The sequence below is a fragment of the Parasteatoda tepidariorum genome, chromosome 9, assembly GCF_982258835.1.
Source record: "Parasteatoda tepidariorum strain Cologne lab strain chromosome 9, Ptep-v5.0, whole genome shotgun sequence".
Lineage (NCBI taxonomy): Eukaryota > Metazoa > Arthropoda > Arachnida > Araneae > Theridiidae > Parasteatoda > Parasteatoda tepidariorum.
Window position 1 is genome coordinate 67,428,044 of NC_141763.1, and position 26,299 is coordinate 67,454,342.

The 26,299-nt window shown below is 25.7% G+C and overlaps 1 long non-coding RNA gene across 2 annotated transcripts in view; it reads right to left on the bottom strand.

Annotated features, from left to right (window-relative positions):
- LOC107437847 (uncharacterized) overlaps nucleotides 1-26,299 on the bottom strand; it is a 339,730-nt gene that overhangs the window by 80,486 nt on the left and 232,945 nt on the right. For both annotated transcript variants that reach the window (XR_015429297.1, XR_015429298.1), the window contains one exon: nucleotides 25,163-25,252. This is a non-coding gene — a long non-coding RNA (uncharacterized LOC107437847). The remainder of the gene's footprint in view (nucleotides 1-25,162; nucleotides 25,253-26,299) is intronic.

The following is a 26,299-nucleotide window of genomic DNA, read 5'->3' on the forward strand; positions in this document are numbered from 1 at the left end:
TATTAAAGATCAAATCACGTGATTCTTCTCTCCAATAAGAATGCGCGAAACGGTCATTACCATCAAAATATTTTTATGCATTCGTTACAGAATTAACTGAATAGCATGAAATGAAATATTTTCTACATTTATTTAATATCTTTTTAACATTTTTAGAAATTGTTTATGATTGCTCTAATGCGAAAGTAAATGCTTATTCTGTAAAAATTAAAAATTAATGTATGTTGAAAAGAGTAGGCAGCTTAACCTTACTTTCTCTAACAAAAGGAAGTGGGAAATTTTTTAAAATGTTAACGTGTATTCAAACTGAGAAAATTTTTTTTATTTTTTGATGTGTGGTGGGCAGAAGAAAAGCTTTAAGAAAATTAAACTTATACCTTTTTTTAGTAAATCATTTATAGATAATTTAAACTGTTTTAACTTGAAGCATTAGAACATCCATATATGCTTTAAATGCAAAAATGAAAAACATTAACAAGAAACAACTTTTCGAACTATTACGATATCATTTCTTTGGACGAAAAAATCAAATATTAGAAAGAAGATAAGTTGCTGTGGCAACCAAAAGACATTTTTTATGGTCATAAAATTTCATCTCTAAATGTTATTTTCACAAAGTGGTTACTAAAAAAATATCTATGTTCACAAATAGATCTTAACATAAAGAACTGAAGATAAAATTTTGGACGCATAATAAGCTAATAAATTTCTTTTATTGTACCAGTTATAAGTGATAAATTTAAATTTTTGACGAAAAAATTTTCTTATGTCAAGAAAAAATTAACACATAGCAATCATGAGAGTTGGTAAGTGTCAGCAAACAACTGCTCCTAAGTATATATTGGATATTGATTAGTGTAGACCCATAATTTTATTTTAATCATGATTTTTAAACGTATCATAAATTTTAATCGAACAATAAAATATTTGTGAATTAAAATATGCAAAGAATACTTATAATAATGCGAAATACTTTAATTATATACTAGTAACGGAAACAATACGTCACTTGTCATACTAAATTACCGCAAGCCATAAAAATTTAAATCGGTATTTTTCATGTTTATACTTTACATTCAATAAATAATTTTAAAATAAATTACTAGATTTCAGATATAAGTGGTATGCTTAATTTAACTTAATATTCTTTATGGAAAAGATAAGTGTAGATTCTTAAATTATATCGATCACTTAAGAGTCATAGCTTTTTTTGAACCATAGTTTATTTTTAAATTAAATTAGTAGCACGGTTGCATGGAAGTTGCTTTTTTAATTAAATAATAAGAAAAGGTACACGTTGCTTAATTTTATCAATTTTCAAAAAATTCATAAGAAAGTTTAAGTCTATGTTTTTGATGTTCTACCTTACATTGAATAAATAATAATAAAATATATATATATATATATATATATATATATAAGTTCCTAGGTTCCAAACAATCTGGTAAGCTTCATTTTAACTATAGAAAATAATAGTAATGTTTTATGATTTATTTTAATCGTAGTTTGCTTTAAATCCCGTATGAATGGAAAAACTATTGGCTATATAGTAACAGGAGGGTTCAAGCAGAAAAATATTCCGGTAAAGTTAATGTACTGTATGGTAATGACATTTCTGATAAAAAACAACAACTTAATTCTGGTTTTAAATATATATATATATATATATATATATATATATATATATATATATATATATATATATATATATATATATATATATATATATATATATATATATATATATATATATATATATATATATATATATATATATATATATTCGGTATTTAAACCATTCATTTGGTAATTTTTCCATTCATATTCTGATGGTTAACTGAAATTTTTTTCTAAATAATAATTCTCATTTTTCAAACACTTAGTAAGAAAAAAATTTTAACCAAATAAATGCTATACTTTCGCTGTCATAACAAAACTACCAAATTTTACCACGTTTACCAAACTTTATCACATATTATGCACCATATTTTATTGTTAATTTTATTAAAATCATAACCAATACTTTCGGTAAAAGTTGTTGAGCTTTGTGGTATTCCCATGGAGCCAGACACACGGTAAATTTTAATATATTCTGGAACACTGTAAAAAATTTCAATATAATGTACCGGGACTTAAGGTGCATTATCCGTAAAAGTCTTTTTACCGTAAAATATCACTGTAGTTTTTACATCAATATTAATTTAATTAAAATTATTCAGCTTTTTTTAAAATAATTATTACTGCAAAATTTACTATATAACAGATTTTTTCTTCCAATGCATGTTCCAGTAAAAATGTTTTTTTTTTGTGGTAGGAAGTACATACCGACATCCTGAGTACCGGTAATTTTCACCGTAATTTGATCAAGAATTTTTTGCAGTGTAGTTTTGACCATATTATCTTTCTCAGAGTACAATCAGAATAAAATATTATATCAGAAAAAAGGGCAAAAGAAATTTTTCTTGCAAATTGTTCTGAAACTAAGCTGACGTACTATAAAAATATTTTTAGATTTGCTTGAAATCAATTTAAAGAATTGAAGTTAAAATTGTTTAAATGGAATATACGGTCTATTTTGTTAAAAATAGAAATAATAATACGTTACGAAAAACAAACGCTTTTAATTCAACGAAAACACGCAGAAATATATTTTTTCTTATAAACTTTTCCTGAGAACAGATAATCATAGTCTTTCCATCCCGTATGCGAATCAGTGTTTATGAAGAAAAACTTGCATTTACTGAAAATTACCCTTCTTTATTAAATAAAAGCGAACAAAAATGAACCCTAAATTAACCTGTAATGCACCATTTTTCTTTTAGAACGAACCTCAATTATATGATGGTGTAATTTCAGTCTTAGACAAGGTTGAGCCATCAAATCTCGCTTATAGTAGCCAAAAGTTTTCGCCAAAGTTCAAATTAAACAGTAATTACGGAAAAATACGCCCTCGCTGTATAACTTGGCTTATTTCTCACCGCAAGATCGATCTATGGGGATTATATGGGAGGAAATTATCGTTATCCTCCCACTTTCTGTGTATATTTATATAACTTTTGTAATTAAAACGTTGTCTGTTGTTTAATAAGCGAATAATCAATTTGAAATTTCTACTCATGCAATGGTTATTACTAACAAAGCAAAGTTTCATACTTTTACGTAATTACGTTAAAGAATATTTGTATTTTTAATTCAGTATTTTTTGCCTATTCTGAAGTTATATTAAGTTACAGATTTTTTATTGACCCGTTTATAGTTTGTTTATTTAAATTTTTGTCACTATATTTGTTCATTGAAGTTTTGATTTTAGTAAAAAGTTACTCCTTGTTTAATTGACACAAGAGTAATTAAGTTAAGTTTGGCAAGTTTAAATACTTTCGTAATTAGCGTAGAAAACATAACCACTTAAAATCTTATGCATACTAGTTATAGTGCATTTATTGAATTTTTGTTTCGTCACTTTAATTTTTTCATCTGCTTAAGATTTTGTTTGTTCAAATTCTTGTTTATTATGTGTAGTTTGTTTTATTATATGATTTTCATTATTTTAGGGATTATGCGAAAAGGTATTATAAATTTAACTCCAATTGCATACATTTAAAAGCTTTTCAATGTTTTTTTTTTTTGTCTAATTATCGAATAATTCATAGAAAATTTTTACGAATGTTTAAAATACATAATTAGCATATTATATGGATAAGGGATGTACCAATTTATTATTTATTTAAATTTTACGTATGTTTAAAATACATAGTTAGCATATTATATGGATAAGGGATGCACCAATTTATTATTCATTCAGTTTAAGTTTTTTTTTTTTACTTTTTACTTCGTAATTGGTTAATTTTGCTTTGTATTTACGTCAATTTTCTTAACAAGATAGATCACTAGTAACTACATGATTGAAATTATTGTTTCTCTTCTCCTAAAAGTTTCTGCACCAAAATTTATAACTAAAACAATTAATTACCTTTTGATAACGAAATAGCTTTCTGAAAAAAAAATATTTTTATGTGTGCGAGTAAACAGCAGCTCGATAAATTGTTTGATCTAGCCAGATCAATTCAAATAAATTCTTATATAATTAAGAATTAAAACTAATATTCACATTCTTGTCTTCTAAATTCTTATTCTTATCTTATTAAATTCCTATAATTTGGAAATTCTTATCCTTATCTTATTTTGTTGGAAAACAAGAAATAGAGCTATAAGTTTAATACTTCATTTCGAAATTTTTTTTTGCCAAAAGAAAGAAAGCTACTGTTTGAGTAACTTTAATTCTAAAGCCTTAATTTAGTACCATACGAAAGATTCTCAAGAAAATATTTAAATCTTTATAGAAACATAAAAATATTTTCTGCACTTTAAAATGTAAATTTTTTTATTCAAATAATGGAAAAATCAATAATTCTTATTAATTAAATTTTTATTATTATAATGAAGAATTGTGTTTTATATATGTACACGGAGAAGCAAATTCAGGAAAAATTTCTATGCTTGGTTTGAAAGGCATTTCTGGTAATTAAAACAGAATATACAGCATTTAAACCATTCGTTCAGTAATTTTAGCATTCACTGTTATAACGGTTTCCCGAAATTCTGGTTATCAAAGTTATAGTTTTTATTACAATTACTTTTAGCAACAAATACAAAACTGAAAACTAAATTTAATCGACTGAATGATTTTCATACCATTTACTATACCTTTATTATATACCTCTGTTATATATCTGTATTATACCTCTATTATATAAATGTTATATTAATATTCACTTTCTTTTCATGTTAGATATTTAGAAACATTTTAAATTGTACAGCCCTTAACATACACCGAGAATAAACTTCAAACCACATAACACTGTAAAAATCCAGATTATATAATGGTAAAAAATACCGGCAGTTAGGTACCGGTATTTTATGCCATATCCGTTTTTACAGAAACATATTACGGACATGTCAGACATACCTGAATTTTTACAGTAATAATTATCGGAAAAATCACTGAATTTCTCTAATTATATTACTGTAAAATATACGGTATAATATTCTACGGTAAAAATGGATTTTACCGTAAACTGTAATTTGATCCAGAACTTTTTACAGTTTAAAATATTACGATAAAATTAACATTCATTTAGAAATTTTAACCTTTTGATGTCTATCCTAAAAAATCCTTGAATGGGAAAATATAGATTTTAATGAATTAATATTATTTAATTTGTTAAGAATATTATTACTTGGTTTATCAATTTGAGAATTCTTTTTTTTCAGTGCAGACAAATTATTTATTATAATCTTTTTAAAGGAATTCATTTCTAAAGTAATTACAGTAAAGAAAGAAATTACTATCAAATTTCCTTTTCCTAAAAAACATATTTTTAAGCGATCATTTTCGATGGCCCACGAACCCTAACGAAACACATCAATTTAAATATAACATCAAACTTTATTTAATGTCATTTTCAAAGAATATCGTTATTGCTGTTCGGGACCTTTAAACTTTCGATAACTTCTTTTAAAAACAGCTTGAAGATTTTGAACAAAATACAACCGGATGTGGGAATATGCTAAACACATTGGTTAATGGCTGTTTGAAAAATATTTTCAAGCCTCACTAAACGACTACGATGTGGGGAAAAAGTAAAATTGCTTGCATAAAAACAAAGCACAAGCCTTAAAATATCAATAAAGAAGGCGTAACATCTGGTAGGAAGGTCTTAGGATGGTTGCTAAACTTTCGAATGTGAATGAGGCCCTGCGACACCCCCGACCATTCTAGAATGTTCAGGGTCACCAAAATTCTGATGATGGAATATTAAACTCCCTTTGATAAAAGTTTCAACGTATAACTAATTTATCCCAAGCCTTTGGAATGCTGGTAGGGGAGCTAAGTTTTACAACCGCTCAAATTTATCCCTTTTTACCATGAAGCCCTCATGAAAATTTAAAAACCTTTTCTTCGGCATCTTATTAGCATATTGATACAAGAACAGTCATTAGCACTTGCTGCTTTTACATCAGCCTTTTGGGAATACAACTAAACTTTACTTTTTTTATGTATATATCGTATCTTAATATAAATATATGCACATTATAGTCGACATGTTTCTGAGCTATAATCAAATAATAGGGGAGGAGGAGGAGAGAAGGGGTTTGAAAGGGAAGGGTGGGTAAATAAAAAAAAATAACTTGCGCCTAATTCGTGTTACTTTTCTCCACGGAGTTGCTGCTACACTTATTAGCTCACTAAGCGAGAATCGTGCATCTTCGCCAAGAATTTTTTTTTCTTTTTAAGACCCCTACCTACTTTTGTTGTTGTTGAGTATTTCACTTTACTTTTTAAGAGCTCTTTTTCCTTCGCCAAGTTGTATCCATTCTTGGAGTCTAACTAGAGCAAATTCAATTTTAGGATACTTTACGTACTATGTAGCAGCGAAGGGTGCTACGAAGAGACTTTAAAAAACGCCAAACTTTTTTTATTCTGGAGAAAGCTCCTGGGATGTATGGAAATAAAAAAAAATTAATAAAAAGCGAAATAATAAATAAATGAAACCTGATTAGACGCGAAAAACCATTCTCATGTAAGACCCAAAAAGCTGATGATGAGTCCACTCCTCGCCTTTAAAAGTTATTAGTCATGGATGAATGCATATAAAATGAGTGAACATGTGCTAAAATGCAAATAACTTAGAAGCTATTCTAAGTGGCTTGTTTTCAAGCGTTATATAAAATTTGGCGAAGTTTTTTTCTTAAGTGTCTCTTTAGTTTCTTTGGCGACAGCTTAACGAGAGATGCATTTTCTTGTAAGAATTTATGAATTCATCTCAAAAGTCAGTAAATTAAAAGAAATATGCTGCATAAGTATGTTTATGCGATGCTAAGATGGAAGGTTATTAGAAAATTTAACGAAATGCTTGAATGTTGTTGAGGATAATCTATTCCTTCACTTTTAGAGTTAAAGGGTAATTGAAAATGTAGATTGTGACGTACATAAAAAGGAGCTTACAAACTCAATTACTAGTGTACGAAACTCAGTCCGTCAAAAGAGGATTTAAAAGAAAAATTTCTGTCCAAAAAATTAAATTATGCTAGATAGGCAGGGAAATAATTTTTATATTGTCAATAATTTTCTGAGTAGCAGTCAAATTATTTCACTTCATCCTTTTGGCATATTTTAAAAATAACATGTTACTATAATTTTTTTTCTTGTTTAAACCACATGCTTTGGGAAATTTCATTATGAAGTTTACTTTTTAGTTATAGTTTAAAAATATCAGATTGCTTAAAATTTTTTTTTTCATTTTATGTCATGTTAAAACTATGCCCGTAATTTTTACCATCAAAGAAAAACCATATTTCTTTACTACAGAAGAAAAATTTTATATATTCAGCAGACAATTTATTATTATCCATAATAAACAATTTATTATTATCTATAATGAACAATTTATTATTATCTATAATAAACAATTTATTATTATCTATAATAAACAATTTATTATTATCTATTACGGACAACTTAATGCCAGCTTGTGTGGGGGTCAGGGATCTGGCATTGCATCAGAAAGTTTCTGGGTTTGAATCCCGGCAAGGCAAGTTTATTCTTTCATTCTCTGTACTATCTGTCCTTACTGTGGGAGCAATGGTGGCCCCCTTAATATGGTGGCCCTTAAAAAGGGTGGTCAAAAAACCTGCCTTTCAGATGCCTGTATGACGTGGGCATTGGAAAAAAATAGACAACTTATTATTATCTATTATAGACAATTTATATTAGATATTTTATTATTATTATCTATTATAGATAATTTATATTAGTTAATTTATTATCATTATCTATTACAGATAATTTATGTTAGATAATTTATTATCATCATCTACTATAGATAATTGATTATTATCTATTATAGATACTTGATTATTATCCTTTATAGACAATTGATTATTATCCTTTATAGATAATTGATTATTATCTATTATAGATAATTGATTATTATCTATTATAGATAATTTATCATTATTTATTATTTCCTTAGTTAAAAACTTAATATCTCATTTAGGTCCCCTTCTCTGATAGGTCGTTTGTGACCTGTTCGTAGCGAATCGTAAGAAACTGAATGCGTGTTGATCTAAATGTCTGATAGTTCTTCCGATTTCATTTAACAAATGTTCAACAGGATTGAGATATGAACATTTTGAGGGCCAGCCTACCAAAGTGGATCAATCATTATGTTCCTTAAGCCAATGATTTAAAATACGAGTATTTGCATCTTGGCCAAAGAATACCATGATTTGCATAATGCAAGTACCGTGACACTATAGCTCATTTGCATAAAACTGTTAATTGTTCATTTAAAACTAAAAATTGACTGCATAAACATTGTTTAAAGTTTAGTAAATTGTTGTTGTCGGTAAATAAGGGAGATCTGTCTCACTATATATCAAAATATAACTTGATTTTGATATCTAAAGCTTTTGTACGGGAAAAAATGAAAATAAGACAAAACTGAAATAACAGTTTACAGCTGCATTTTCTGAATAAAGTTTTTTAATTAACATGCGTTTCAAACAATCGAGTAATAATTTTCACTCTTCAAGTTTTTCTCAAACATGAAGAAAACTAATCAAAATTCCGCTTTTTTTTCTTTTGTCAGCTGATTTATTCTAAGTGTTACGAAAATTAAATTTCTGTTAATTGTATGTGCTGTAAGGAAATGCTAAGAATTAAAAAAAAATATTTTTTATGTAAAAAAATTGATGAAGTAGTTTTGTTTATGGGATGCTTAAAAATAACTCAGCAAGTAATTAAGGCTTCTAACAAATTCATTATTAAACGAATTTTTTTTTAAAGCAGTAAATAGGCATATTTAAGAAATGCCTGAAATATTTCAGAGTGATAAAGAAATGTAAATATCTCTTCACCTTATTCTAATTTACTAATATACACTAATAAACTAATTTACTAATATATTAAGCCTAGGCTCTTAGTTTAACAATGCTAGTTTAATAAAATAAAATAAAATATGTTTTAAAAGCTTTTTTATTTACAAAACTACGTATTCTGCTAATTGCAAATATTCTTTTTTAATTCAAAAAATTATTTTGAAAGACATAACTTTCAAGTAGGTTCTTGGTTATAGAATTGAAACCATAGTTTGCTTGATATTGCTGCATTATTCGTGCTTTGTTTACTTGGTTTAAATTTGATTTTTTATATATGCCAGAAAATATACGCTTTCCTCATCTGGGTATAATACTGCAACTTTAAAATTTGGCAATGCATAATTTAGATTATTAAATTAAAATAAATTAGATTACAAATTTAGATAAAAATACATACATTAGATTATAGGTTAAGATTATAAATGTTAATTGCTGCAACTGAATGTTTTATTGCATCTTAAATTAGCAAAATAAATAAAAATATTTATATTTAGCTCTTATATTCAAATTCTTAGGGATATTTCAAATAATGCAGGTATTATTAATTTTTTTTAAAATTAATAATAAAACTGTTTCAGTTATAATTTAATTGTTATTTAGCTCCAATTAAATTAAAGTTACTTCAATGTTAAAAATTATGTTAAAATTTAAAAAAATAATTCTTAAACTTACATTTATTATTATTATTATTATTAACCATTATTTAAATAATAATATTTTCAAATTTGAATTCTTAAAATAAACAAATATACTTATAGTTCGCGTTTGTATTCCATTTCTGAAGAATATTTCAAGTACACTGTGAGTATTATTAAATTTTTATTTAATCAATAGTAAACTTGATTAAGCTGTGTTTTAATTGTTATTAACTCCAATTAAATTTAAGTTACTTCGATCTTAAAATTTGTGCTTATATTAAAAGTATTAATTGTTATTAAACTTCATTTTTTAACAGATTTTATTTTTAAGTTATAATTGCTTAAGCTATAAACATTTTAGTTATAATACATCAATATTAATTATTTCTTATCAGTAAGAATTTTACAATTGAAGTTTCTTTTAAAAATATTAAAGAGCAAATATTTTCATAAAAATTGCTTACATTGTAACCTTTTTAATAGACTACTTCTATCAAAACTAATTAATAAGAAAAAGAAAAGAAACTTCATCTTGCCTTATAAAATTTAATTACTAATTATAATTAAATAACAATTTAATTTCACAAAATAATCAAAAATATAGATAGCGTTTGTATGTAAAATTCTGAAGGATATTTCAAGCACTGCATGTATTATTAAATTGCTAATTAATTGATGATAAAGTTGTTTCAGTTATGTTTTATCTGTTATTTCACGCCAGTTAATGTTACTTCGATGTTAAAAATTACATTTAACTGTTAACAAAAGTATTAACTGTTATTAAATGGAATTTTTATTAGATTATATTTAAGTCATAATTAAGTTATATTGAATATAACTAATACAAAAACTATACTAAAAACTATTGCTAATACTAAAAACTATTAACTAAACTAATGCTAAAAACTATTAACTGTACTAATACTAAAACTATTATCTATTAACTGTTAAAAACTATTTTTAGTGTATTAGTGTAATTTTTATTAGATTATTTTTAAGTCATAATTAAGATATAATTGTATATAACTAATACAAAAACTGCAATAAAAACTATTACTAATACTAAACGCTATAATTAATACTAAAAACTATTACCTATACTAATACTAAAAACTATTAGCTATTTCTTATTAGTAAGAGTCTTACAATCAAATTTTTCTCTAAAAATATTAAAGAGAAAATACTTTCACAAAAATTGTTTACATCACAGCCATTTTGATAGATTTGATAGACTACTTCTATCAAAACTCATAAATCAGAAAAAGGAAAAATATTTCTCCTCGCCATTTTCAATTTACATTCAAAGCATTTCTTAGAATTCGTGACAAAATATTTCGCGACGCACTTTTCAAAACAACGACAAAAACTGCCAAGCTATCTAAAAACTGCGATATTTAGTAACACCCACTCCTGAAAATGTTTCTCAACAGTTAACCATGAAGAAAAAAAAACCGTGATAAATATTTTCGGATCAGGACGCCTTCCTCATTAAATTAAAAATGTTTTTAACATATTGATCCTCCTTGAGAAATTGTGCAGAGACCTAGGAGACGGTAGCACCGTTTTTTAAGAGCACACCCTTTTATTGAGAATCTAATAAGCTATGGGGTTGGTAAATTAGTTTATGAGGAAAAAACATTTTTTCTTCAGAATCCTGCATGTAAGAAGTTGACGATAATTGGAGGAGATACATGAATCGTAAATCAAATATGTTATCGTCCGAAAAGAAACTCCAGATTGTTAATAGGTCGAATCCGGCGTTCTGCAATATTTTAATAATCCAAGAGAAAGTGGATTGATTTAGAGTAGGAAAAACTATTTGTGTACTTAAAAATTTATTCTGTTTGATATTGCTCGCAGCTACTAGTTACTTATGATTAAATTTTGTAAAGTAAACAAAAAAATTTTATAGAATAAATAAGATAAAATTTAGTTTGGAAGACTTATTTCTTAATTTTAATTCAAGCTAAAGGAAACATAAATAAGAAATGCTTATTTATTTAAATTTTTAGAAATAAATTTTTGGAAAATATTTTCAAGTATTAAAAAATATTATAAGCCCACAGGGATTGTATGTAATTATCCTAGATTGTGACTTATATAAACTAGTTTATTTTTGTTTATATTATTTATCAGTATTTTAATTAAGGTATAATTAAACAGACTTTAAAACATGTAGTTAATCTAATTCCGCAAAAACGAAAATTTCATGAATTTGTGAAGAGATTTAAAGTAATTTAGTTTTAATAAGGCTAAACAAATTTAATAAAGCACACATAAGTTCACAAAAATGGACATGCTATCTGAACTCAGAATGTTTGTTTTTGTGATATTGTTCATGCTTTATTTATTCTTAGTTTATTTATCTACACCGCGAAATATACATCTTCCTTTGGATAGTTTCGTTTTTGCTTACAAGTTAAATAGGAGTTAAAATATGAAGTTTCTGAATTTTTGAAAAATTATAAATTTCCTGAGAATGTGAAATCATTTGAATAAAATTCATTTTAATTAGGCTTAAAAACGTGAATAAGGCACAATTAATAGTACAAAAATGGATATACAGGCTGTACTCAGGGTGTTTGTTTGTGTCACATTGTTTGTGTTTTATTCACCTATTTCATATTATTTATTTATAACACTTAATAGATCTCTATCTTCCTTTGGATAGTTTCGTTTCCTTTTATCAGTTAAATAAGAGTTCAAATACGTAGTTTATGGAGTTCTCAAAAAATTATACATTTCATGGGAATGTGAAATGATTTTGGGTAGTTTCATTTTAATAGGAATAAAAAATCTGAAAAAAGCAGACCAAATAATGGTACAAAAAACAGACACCATTATTTGGTCTGCTAGTGTGCTAGTGTGCCTTTTTGTGCTAGTGTGCCTTATTAACTCATTAATTGATAGCGCATGTTTGCATTTGGGTAGTTTAGTTTTTCTTAATCAGTTAAATAGGAGTTAAAATATGCAGTTCATGGAGTACTGAAATTTTTAAATTTCATGAGAATGTGAAATGATTTAAAGTAGTTTCATTTTAGTAAGTTTAAACTAAGTGAATAAAGCACAAATAATGGCACAAAAACGGACATGCAAACTGTACTCAGGGTGTTTATTTTTGTTTTATTCCCGTTTTTATCTGTAGCTCAAAGCATACCCTATACACATTTGGATAGTTTATTTCACTTTCAATTTTTATAATTTATTTCATATCTTATTTAATCTTTTTGATCACTGCTTCATTTGGACAGTTATCAGTTAAATAGGAATTAAAATATGTTGTTTATGGAGTTCAGGAAAATTGTAAATTTCATGAGAATGAGTCATGATTTAATTTAAAATAGTTTTATTTTAAAAAGGCTTAATAGGGTGAATAAAGCACAACTAATAACCCGAAAGCGGACATGCAAACTGAGCTCAGTTTATTTCTACCCCATCGTTTGTGCTTTATGCACATTGTATTTACTTGTAGCTCATAGTATACCCAATCCTTCTTTGGATAAATTATTTTTCTTTTAAATTTTAATAAAAATTTCGTTTAAAGTATGAATTTTATTGAAATTAGAATGAATAAGTGTATATTGTACAAATTAAAAGAATCTAACAAACTCTTACATGATTTAAAATTGGAATCAGTTTTAGTGTCTTTTTCATTTCCCTAATTATTACAAAAAAACTTTTGTGACATTTGAAATATTTAATTATATTCCAATTAAATTTTAAAAAAATTAATTTTAGTGTTTTGAGATATCTGGAGTCAATTATATGGTTTAAAATAATACTTATTTGTGAACTTAGAAATTTATTGTTTCTGTTTCTTCCTATTTAAATTTGATTATTAAATTAAGTTTATGTTTTTATATAGTTATGTCAGTAAGAAGTTAAATTCAGCTAGAATTCTATGAATATTTTCAAGATTTTGGTCTTATTTAAATACAAAAGTTATTTAAATTAAGCAATGTAAATTGAATGTATAAGTGAAGGTGTTAAAATATTAATAACACACTGTTGAATTCCTTGATAATTTGCATTTCTTTTCTTTTTTTTGGCATTTTGAATAATGTTGATTTTAGGTACAAATAAAAAAGTTTAATTTGTCAAAATGTTAATAAATAAATACAAGAAAGACAGTTAGTTGCTTTTAATAAAATAATCGTTTTCCGTTTTATAACACATTTCATAATTTAATAAAGGGTATTATTTCTGATTATTATATTGATTTGAACTTCCAGACTCCTGATAGATAATTTTAATAATTTAGAATACATATTGTTTCTGTTATTATTTCCTAACAAAATTGATAAAAAAAAGTTTGTATATTAAACATTATTGTTATTATTTAAAACGTGTTTTGTTGGTTTGCATTCCTTAAATATTTAAGTTTTTTTTAATAAATCATTTTGAATTGTATCTTTTTTCAGTGTGTATTGAGAGTCAAGCTTAATTCCTTCGTTAGATAGGATAAACAGTTCCAAAAACAGAATAAATCCGATTTGACGAGAAATAAATGACTAATGTAATTCCTGAATTTTCTTTATCATAAAAACCATTTATTCGATTCTATTACAGAGCACATTCTCCTGATAAATCTATTATAAGGACATAACGGTCAAAAATCGTTTTATTAATGATCAAAGTTTTCTCCTTAATGAGCGTAGCGTTCATTACATTTGTTAGGAAGGACTCGAATTTTATGGTTCTCATTTTTTTAATGTTTGTGAGGGTTTCTTTAGAATGTGTTGCTGGCAAAAAGTATACAGCTCAACAATGATAAATAATTTACAAAAGAGGCGGAGAAAATGAAATGAAACTTTTCTAAATGGGTCAACATTTTTTAAGTTCAAATGGTATTGATTTTGATGCTGCTTCTACACAAATATAAATTATATAAGAAGAAATAAGGAAAAAACTTGCAGACATCATAAAATTTATCATGAAGTATATTTTTGATCAAAAAAAATAATATAATTAAACAGAGGTTCCTAAAGTTTTAGTGCAAAGAGTACTTACGCATGTTTTTTTTTTAAAAAATCCACAAAATTTGCCAGTGATTTTTTTTTAAAGCAATGAACATGTCTATTTTATGACTTTAATTTTAGAGGGTTTTTTAATTTTTCATAAAAAATAGTATGTTAAATTACATTAGTTTTCACAAAAATATAGCTAAAGAGTTCACACTTACATATTTAGAATAAAAAGGGAAACATTTAACTCAATCGTGTATAAACTAAAGGCAAACAACATTGAAGATTCTATATTTTTGTGCTCTTTAACGTTGATTGCCTTTAGTTTGTATTTTAGCACAAAGGTTGCCCACTTGTGTATTTGCAATCGTGTAGATTTTTTAATGAAACTTTTCCACTAAATTAAATAAGTAAAGCTAAAAAACAAATCTTTAAAAATTTTTTTAAATTTTATATATATATATATATATATATATATATATATATATATATATATATATATATATATATATATATATATATTGAAACAGAATAGCACGTTACTACCCAAGAACAATTATTAGTTGACTTTTAAATCTACCAGTTTGAATTTTATGTGAAGATAGTTTTGGCTTTAAATCAATAATGCAATTTTTTTTTAATTTTTCAATTTTTTTCCTTTTCTAGTAGTTTGCAGCTACCAAATGATAATATTAACAGAATAATCTCTTTTTGGTGTCATTATTTCTAAATTTTGAAATCGAATAATGCGCCACTGCGTTACTCAAGACGAATCACTGAGTTTACAATCTACCAATTTGAATTTCATGTGGACAAAGTGTTTGCTTTAAAACAATGAAGCAATTTTTTTTTATTTTAATATTTTATTTTCAGTTTTTAGTATTTTCCGATATCCAAATGTAACATTAAAAAAATATTTTGTAATGCATTATGATCTCTTTAATTTTCTAAACAATCGAGAACAATTTTCAAAAAAAATTTTTTCATTCAAAATATTTTTTATTTCTCACATTTACAAACGTCTTTTTGTGAATATTTAGCATCTTAAATAGTATTTATTATACTATATGGGCTATATTTATAATATGTACGTCTTTACTATTATATTGTAACCCTATGCTGAGATAGTTTTGTAGTATTGTATAAATTTTAATGACAAATATGATATAAAAATATTTCAAAATATTTGTTAGGGATATTGTGAGCAGGAAATTGGTATCCATATTATTCTCCATCTAATATAATAATAATCTCTCATAATTATTTTTACAGTTATCTCCTATTATACTATTATAATTATCTCATATATTTATTATATGAGACGTTAGAAATAAAATCTGACTCCTGAACATGCTTAAAGTATAAAAATATTTTTCTTCTGCTTACTACAAATTTTCAAAAAATATTTAATTTTTTTTAAATTTCTCTGAATTAGCTATTTCTCATCTTATAGTGTCACACTATGTGCAATATACATACAATAACTTCTAGGCTTACTATATGATATTACGATATGAAAATAGTATGCAGAAATTTTAACCGATGTAGTAAATGTAGTAACAAATATTATTTTTAAAAACTTCTGCTATCGATCATAAGAGTTTTGTTCCTTTTAATATTAAAAAGTATTTCTAAAAACAAGTTTTTTTTGCGCTATAGCCTCCATACTTTTCCCTATAAAAATGTTTCTCCTCTATTTACCAGAGACTTTCAAAATACAAAAATGGTGAAAAATGCTTTTTAATTTATGATATCCAAGAAAGCATTCTTCATGGTTATTTCCTATCTTATGATAGTATGTATCACATTAATGGTGCCAAACTTGGCGTGTAACTTTCGTCGTGCGCCAAAAAGTAGCGAAAGATACGTACTTAGTAAGATTAAGTAACGGTAAAGGCCTACGTGGGAGAAGGAGAAATACGGTAAAAAAAAAAAAAGAAGAAGAAAGTAATAGAAGAAAGTTTTCGGAAAAAGCACCAAACTTGACTCGAGTTCGCAAAGAAAATTCTAATTTCCGGCGCTGTTGATTCTGAATGAAAATCGATGCAATTTTCTTCTTCATGCTATGTGATAAGTTCTGTTCGCTTTCGTTTTAAAATTAAAGTTTTCCAGAAACTGTATTTTTGTCAAATAATCTGCCATAGTTTATCTTAGATACAGATTTTTTTCCCTACTCGAGAATCTGTCCCCTACTCGAAAAATTTTCATTTTTTTTTTCTTTTTCTTATAGCGCATCTTATATCTCTACTTTACGATATATAACTTTTTATTTTAATAAAAATATATTCTTTTGCGTTCACTTTAAACAACGGCACCTCAAAGAAGAAAGAAAGTTCATTGCTTACATCAAACTCCTGATAAAAAAAAATCCCTATATTGAGGAAAAGGGATTTTTAAATTAATATCCGCTCCTTTCTTAGCAAAGGAGAAAGTTTTACTTTGGAAAGCGTATTGTATTTCTCAGGTAGCATTCATTTAATAGCTCTTTTACTTACATTTGCATAACTGAATTCTTTTTAAAATAAATGTTTTATTAGCAATAGATATTATGAAATAGGAATTGCTCTTTTGAGTGGTACTATTTAAAATGAAAAATTTTGAAGTAGTTAGATTTTACTTTTAAATAAATTTGAAATTGTTAAAGAAAATTTTTAAATAAATAATTTAATATGTTATCGCCAAAATTATTTCTTTTAAAGCTTGTTGCTAGCGTAATTTCTACAAGATTGCTGTCTATATTAGACAGCAATCACCATTAGGATGAATTTAATAATTAGATAACAATCCCTTTTGGATTGGATAGTTGATGTTAGATAGCAATGGATATTAGGCAGCATTTTTTCATTAGGCAAAAGTTATTATTAGATAGCAGTCGCTTGGAGAATTAAGAAATCTGAAACTTAGATCTTCTTTTTTAATTGGCAATATTTTTAATAAAAATATAAATTAGTTTGTGTTTATTTTTTATTCAATTAGAAATTGTTATAGAAAATTTTAATGCAAACAATTTCAAATGTTAGTATCAAAAAACCAATCAAAAAGTATTTTTTGTAACCTTACTACTATTATAATTTGTATTGTCATTAGCATAAAATAGCAATCTGTGTTTGACAACAGTTGCCACTAAATATAATTGAATGTTAGACTCGCATAACTGTTAGACAATTAGATAGAAGTCAATATTAGACAGCAGGCACTGTTCTGCAAAAATTGTTATTAGATAACAGTCACATTTAGACTTTTGTGGTACTTTTAAATAGGAAACATAAAATTCGTTTTTTGATTGATATCATTTTCAATAAAAATGTGAAATAGTTAGTGTTCACTTTTAAATCATTTACTTGTTCCACAGAATTTATTAAAAGTTTGTTATAAGTTAAATAAGTGTAAAAGTGTGTTGTTGTATAAATGCGGATAAACAAGACATTTACACAAAAATATAATACTAATACTTAGATAACTGCGGCCATTAGACCAGACAAAATCACTATAAGACAATATTTACTCCAGTCTTCAATAAGATGACTGGCGCATCTCTCTGAAACATTTTGTTGGAATACAGTCGGTGATAGCAGACGCAATTAGATTGTTTTATGAAAGTACACTGTAAGAATTTTTTTTCCAAAACTACGGTAAAGTTACCGGCAGCAGTTTGTCCATCCAATTAGCCATAAAGTTTACAGCAAAGAACATTTTTTACCCTTTACGATTTTGAAACTGTTAGCAACTAGTATGGTTAAAAATAAATTTATACAATTATTTATAATTTGCATAGTTACTAAACCATAATAATAAAACTTAAATGGACATTGTAGCTCTGTAGATGTTGCGCCATTTATGCACGAATGATAATTTGGTATTCCAACTGTCGAGGGTTCCTTGACTGTAATAATTTATTATTATCGACTATTATTAATAAACATTACATTTAAAGCAAAATTTTCCTTCGTAGGCAAAGTTGGAATTTGACCTTGTTGAAATCTTAGTGATGGCATTTATTAAATAGCATTTAGTGATCGTAGTTTTAACTTTCCATTTTAAAACAAATTTGTTCTTGTATACACACAATAATAAACTGTATTTCAAGCAAAATATCGACGATTGAATTTATTATTAAATGTGTTGAACTATAACATTTTGAAAAAATTCCACGGGGAAAAATAAGGACTCCATACTATATTATTTTATTTATTATTCTTTTTTTGCATTCTTTAAAAGAAGAAAATATTAGAAAAAATATTTAAAGTAATGTTTATAAATCTGCTTTATTAAATATGTTTTATTAATATTTTTTTGCATTTATCAATTGTAACCATTGTTGTATATATATATATATATATATATATATATATATATATATATATATATATATATATATATATATATATATATATATATATATATATACATATATGCTAGTGTGTATTGAAACCAAAGTATTTAAAAACGAAAATCATAAAAACGAATTAATTAATCATTCCCTTATTAAAATTCATATATTATGAATTTTTTTCCGTTTAACTATAAAATAAATTATAGGAACTTAAACTACAAACAAATTTATAATTTGCAACGTAAAATACAATTATTTTTTACATAATAAATACGTAATTTTTATTTTGCAAATAAAAATAGTAAAAAAAGTAAAATTTATATTAAATAAAAGAAAGCAATATCTGAAGTTCCAAATGAATATATTAAAATTGTTTCCTTCGATAAAATGGAACAGTTTTACAATAAAATTCAATTAACAAAATTCAATCTATCTCCAAACTTCAATTCAAATTTAAATCTAGCGCAATCTAAACCAGCGTAACGAATTCTTTTGAATTCGCAGATTTTATCTATAATTTTAAATAAACATATTTAAATAATTGAATTAACCTTTCTTAAAATTCAGGAATGAGAGATTTTACGATACATGGCGAAAAGCAACGAAATTGTCCTCGCGAAAGAAAATATTTCGAAGTGTAATTATTGAAAACTAATTTCCCCGAAAAATCTAATATCGCATAATCAATTTCTTTAAACAAATTTCGTTACTCCCTTCATCAAAAAAGTTATAATAGCGAAACTTTTTCCCCTTTTTACTTCAAAATGGGGAAAAAAATAGGATTTCTGTCTTCCTTTTGCGCTTTCAAACAGAGCAAAAACTATCAGTAATTCAAGTCGTAAGGTAATACCCCCTCCTTCCTTCCTTCCTTTGCCTTCCATTTTTACAATTCTCTTTTCCTACATCTCCATCGCAGAATCTCTTACACAGTAATGTTTTCTGCCAGAGTTAAAAAGATTGGACGGTAAAAACGCGCCAAGTTTATATTTTTCTCTTGAATTTTTATTTTTTATTTTATTTTATATTTTTCTCAGCATTCGTTTAATCAGCCAATCGCAAAGCTCCGTCAGTTCATTAAAATATGCAGGGAGCACAGAAATAAATTTGCCGTTCTTTGATATATACATATATCTGTCCGTATTTTAGCCTCTTACGCATTTTTTCGTTATTATCATTTCCTTTTTCGTTAGATATCCAGACCGGCATGTTAAGCTTAAAGCAAAAAAAAAAAAATTTTTAGTAATTATGCGAACAAAGCCGAGTAGAAAATATATATTCGCTAGACGCACGTTAAAAAACTCGTTTTTTTTTATTCATTCCGTTTTTTTTATTTTTATTCTCGATCCAAAATAATGAAATGAGTTTTCTTCTTGAAAGATTTTCGAAATTACGTTTTATAATTGCGAAAAAGAAACGCGGCGGTAGCGGTGTATTTCTTATTTAGTTTTTTTCGTTAACATTTCCCGTACGTTCTTGTTTATTACTTTAGGTTCAATATATTTTAATCATCAATGCAGTTAAAAGAAGCTTTTCAAGAGGCTACGAATACACAAACGATAGAATAAGTTTGGCGAATAAAAAAAAATTAAGGGGGAAATGGCGAAAAATAGCAGCAAAAAAATTCCGCATCACAATAATGAAAGGTACGCTTGTTTTTAGACGCGCAGCTTAAAGTAATTTCTTTTTAGAAAATTCTCCTGAAAATTGGTATACATAATGAATATATTTCGCCATAATTCTGTTTGAAGTATTCTTAATAAACCTGAAAAATGTTTTTCGAATTAAACTTAATTCTGGTTCTTATGCATAACCAATCATTTATCAAAACCCCAGATTGCAACGAGGTTTGTTTTAAATTTGTTTCTGAACGCATAAGCTCAATTGTCTTTTATTTTTCATTTTGAAGTTTATATCTTAAACTGGCGTATAGTTAATCATGTGGTTTACAAGAAACGAGAACAATCAATGTTTTTAAAAAGATATATAATGAACACAATTGCATTTTGAAGAATAAAAGGCTTTACTGGAAATTCTTGATAACAAAGCACATTAATTTTTAAAAGCCACCCAAGCATAATGTATTTAAATTATGTACTCCATGTGCTTTATAAATGCTTTTCAACATTTTTTATTCTTAGACTTTTATTTAAAAGCTAATTTCAAGTTTTAAGTATTTTATATTGTAAAAGATTACTTAAAAATGATAGTTTAGAAATTTAATTTTTAAATACTTTACAAATGAATTCATAGTTCTTACTGAAAAATTAACATTGAAATGTCTTTAAAAGTAAACAATAAGAAAAAGGAATAAAATTTTTCAAACACTCAATTATGGGGAGTTTAGATACATAAAAAATAATAGTATGATTTAAAAGAAAAAGATAATATTATGATTTTAAAAAAAATTATGAGGTGATTAAAAAATAAAAATTGTTTTTAAAAATACGATGTACAGTTTTCAATTAAATTTAAGATGGAATTTTTTTAGAGTTTATGACGGATTAAATATAAATTTAATCCATCATAATAGTAATAGTATGATTTAAAAGAAAAAGATAATATTATTATTTTAAAAAAAAAATAAGGTGATTAAGAATTATTTTTGCAAATACGATGTACAATTTTCAGTTATATTTAAGATGGAATTTTTTAAGAGTTTATGACGGGTTAAATATAAATTTAACTAAAAATATTTTTTCCTTTTCCTATTAAAACGTAACAGATCAATATTATCTATATCACATTTTATGAGAAAATTTGAATAGCAAAAGTTACAACTTTTGCTAAATATTTCAAAAAAAATTTTTTTTCATGTATACGTCATTTTCCCTAAAAAAACAAGGAGTGCCTTTATTGCCTATCCAAGACAGGCAGAAAGATCAAAAACAGAGCCAGACTTGTTGACTGGCTCTGTTTTTGATCATTCCATTTACTGTTTATATTTTTTAAATAATTTTTTTGCGGCTTATACTTTTTTAAGAAAATTAATGCAACGTAGTTTCCTAATCGTATTTGAGTTTAAAGTTTTTCAAAAAATTATTTATTTAAAAAAATGTAGATACAGGTTTTTTTTAAGTACAAGTAATTAAGAAAAAGGTTTTAAAAAATATATTCGTAAATATTAAAAGCGTTTCTGGGAATTGATTGAAATTGTGATTGAAATTGTGATTTCTGTATGCATAGCTGTCACATAAAAACTGAACTTTCTGCGGTCAGAGAATAAAAAAAAAGTCCACTATCAATTTAAGTTAATCAATTAATATATATATATATATATATATATATATATATATATATATATATATATATATATATATATATATATATATATATATCAAAGATGCAAAATTAGTAGTAAATAATATTTGTGATCAAAAATAAATTTTAGTCACCTATTTAAGAAATTCAGTAACTTTTATATTTACTGATGTTGTAAAAATATTTGCTATCAGGTATCAAAAATATAAAAAAAAAGGTTGATTTGAAATTACCTCTAAAACTTAGAAATTAAAAAATGCTACTTTTAATACTATACTTTATGTTTATAACCTTTAATAGTTTGTAACATGATGTTAAATTTAAATTAAATTTTTCCCAACTCTAAAAAGAGCCGTTTATATTAATTGTTAATATAGACTAACATAGCATCATGTAAAAAAGCTACAAGTGCTATATCAAATAAAAACTTTTTGTGGTTTGCAGTTCTGGTATATCCTGGTATATATTCTGGTATATCAGTCAATTCATTGTTTAAATTCAAAGAATATTAAAAAAAAATTATTACTATATTATAAAATTTCACCAAACTTAGAATCCTATAAGCATAGAAATTGCTTTCTGTATTTAAAATATTCATTGCTTTCAAAGACCAGACAGTTGCCATTTTCTAAGCACGATAACATCTATAGTTATAAATAGAACAATGCGTCACTGAGAAAAATATACAGTCAAAATTAGGAGAATAAGGTGAAATTTATTGTGTTTCTGGCTCTACGAAAACACTAAAAAGCATAATTTTAATTGTTACGTTTTGGAAAGGACGTTTTGGTAAATCCTGAGTGCATCTATTTATTTGAATTTATTTATTTATTGTTTCGCGCACTCACACAGGATTGGGTGCTCATTACAAACCTCAGCTAATATGACCTGGTCAAGTCGGAATAAGATAGCACAAGATAGAGAAAGGCATCAGAAACATAGATCCTGAAACACAGTGGATATCGAACCAGTTACCTATATTTCACAATAGATGCATATTATAATAACCTCCTCTGATCTGAGATATCTGTACCTCAACTTGACTAGGGTTAATAAAAAATTATAGTTTGTAATGGCTGCACAAGCCTGCATATGAATGAGCAAAAATAAATAAATACTTGGTAATGTTTGTTTTTCAAAATTATTTCTTTACTGCATTCTCGTCTTTTCACCTAACGCTATTTAAAATGGAGGTAGCTGGTTCGAACCAAAGCGTGACCATGGATGTGTAACAGTAAATAAATAAATGTGGTTTCGATACATATGCAGGAGCATGTGTTTAATGCAAATAATGGCATTTGAGTTCAGTATTTTTGAAACACATTGATTAAATATTTGAAACCATCATTCGTGTCCTTTTACCCCTTGTTATAATTGAGAAAACATTAACAGCCTTAGCATAAAACATTATTAACAGCCATCTAACTCCTATCAACCATTTAAATAAACGTCCATTCTAACTGAACCATAGACGTGAAAATAGATTATTACCATTATAGTTGCAAAAAGGCATAAACATAAAAAAAATTAAAATCATTTGGTAAAATTTATTTTTTTATTTTGTATTTGTTACTAAATGTATGGTAATAAGAACTATAATTTTGAAAACCTGAATTTCCGGTAAACCGGCAATCATGTGATTTTTCTGACCAATAAGAATGCGCAGACATACGAAATTGAAAAATTATTATTTAAATGATTTAAATACCAAATATTTTGGTTTAATTACCAGCATATTCTTATTATACCAGTATGGTAATTTTGACAGAAATTGCTTCTTAATGACAAAGTTTAAGGAACTCAGACTATAATTTTTCAAAAGCAAAAAAGTGTCTTAATAGCCCCACTTAATTTGCTCAATTTGCCAATTACCAGTTAATATAAATTGAGGTGATTGTTGCTTCAAAATCTTATTGTTGTTTTCAATAAAATAAGGAATTTTTACTAATTTTATTGTTTGTATTTTACTGATCAGAGATATTTATGTATTAAAAAGGTGTCAAATAGTTTCAAAAAATAAGGATGCACAGAACCATTATAAGAAAATCCTGCATCTTAATGTAAAATACGTTGAGAAAAATTGAATTTGATCAAAAGAATTGATGGCATGTCTAGTACATCAATGAACTTTGATTGAGTGAGATTAATATTTCTCAATGCATAAACATATACTGGCTATAAAATTAGTCAAAACATTCTTTTCTATAACGAGACAGTAGAACTTAGTGAGGAAAATGAAAAAACAACAATCAGAATGATTCAATGTTTTATAAGGCACCTAGATTGTTGGACAGATAAACCAGTGATGATTTTTTAGGTCTAATAATAAAAGTTTATTAAAATAACTAAAATTTCGTGGAAAAAAATTTCGAAGATTTCTTATGAAGCTGAAAAATGACCCCCAGTCTTTGAATGAAATTCAGTAAAATTCATCGTTATTTATCAAAATAATAGAACAAAAATTTAGTTCTTTGAATTTATAATATATGTGGAATTTCAAATATCTGAAAAAATATTCATTAAAGTAACTAGTGAAACTATGATTTTAATGTATTTTATTATTTACAAAAAATGCAACCTTTTTTCTGTTGCAAATTTTGAGTCGAATACTTCAGTCTTAATAGGCAGTATAAAGTCTAAAAATATTAAAAAGTATGTGGCTAACAAGAGCATGAATAAAAGAAACAAAACATAATGTAACGAGATAAATAAAAAATAAAAGCACGAGATTTTTATGGAACATCAGAGAGTTGTTGATTTCTGCGAAGATAATTTTTGCTTTTGATTTTGAGGTTTATACAAGTCAGTTAAGGGTTTTTCTACTTTTTTTGTTGCAAGGTTATTTACAACGGGTACTTTAATTTTGTTACTTTATGTGTGGTTGTTGAATAAATGTGTTTTTTATTAAAAAAAAATAATTAGAAAAAACTGCTTCTTAATATAGCTTGATTCGTTATCGAAGTGAAACCTAACAATTCTGCATCACCAACATTTTCACCTAAATATTTTATAAGATAAAAAATATTCACCTTTTAAAGATAGTTTTAATTCTTATATTTTCCCTTTCTTACATCCTTATTTCTTATTTGAGCTTCCATTAAATCACATGATTCTGGCCCCTAGAAAATGAAAAATAAAATATCATAAAGGAAAAAAAGTTTTACAAAAGATTGCAAATAAATTTTCTAAATGTTTAATTCGAATTTAAAGCTTTAAATTTCTTTAATAAAATTTAAAATACGCTTAAAGATTCATATTAAAATTAAGTAAAATTACTGACTACTCTTGTAAATAGCTTATATGACCAATATATATTTTATAGTGTACAGTTTAATTTAGGAACGATGATTTGTATTTGAAAGTAGTGTTCTTACGCACTCATAACACTTATTGGTAAAGAAGTTGTATGTTATTAAAAATTAATAGTGAAAATATAAAAATTTCACAGTTTGAAAATTGTTTTATGATAGATTTGCCAGTATTTGAATGAAAATAATGTCTGGAAACAGTTTAAGAAAAAAGAATAATCTTATAAAATATTTTTCAACACTTTTAATTTATATAAGGACCAATATGATACAGACAAACATAAATGTGACAATTATCTTGAGAACATGAAAAATAAAATTTTTTACTGTAAATATAATCATTTCTAATCATCCGTTTACTGTAAATATAATCATTATAATTTGATGACATTTCTGAAATCTTCAAAACTAATTTTCACCCTAAGAACATTAAAAAAATTAGCGCTTCAAAATTAGACAGCATTAGAAGGTCAAATTTCATGAATGTTTAGTCTGTCAAATTAAGAGAATGTAAATACAAAAATTAAAAGAATTATGAATCTAGAACTAGACAATTAGAAAATAATTTTATTGTATTGTTAATAAGGACCAAATGTACTAATATAGGTACAATTAGTACATTTATTACTTATTTGAGCTTTACCAATACTGTGCAGTTTCAATACAAATAATGTGGAAATTATTTTTCATGATCCCTCGAAAAGGATGCACAATGGGGTAAATTGCTTCCTATCATGAGTTGACCACGAGCAATAACATCTTACCAAGTGATATGAAATGTAGTTAATAAATGTTACACTGGAAAAACTGCTAAAAACGTGATTTTTTTAATGTCATAACGTAAAGTCATCTCCAATT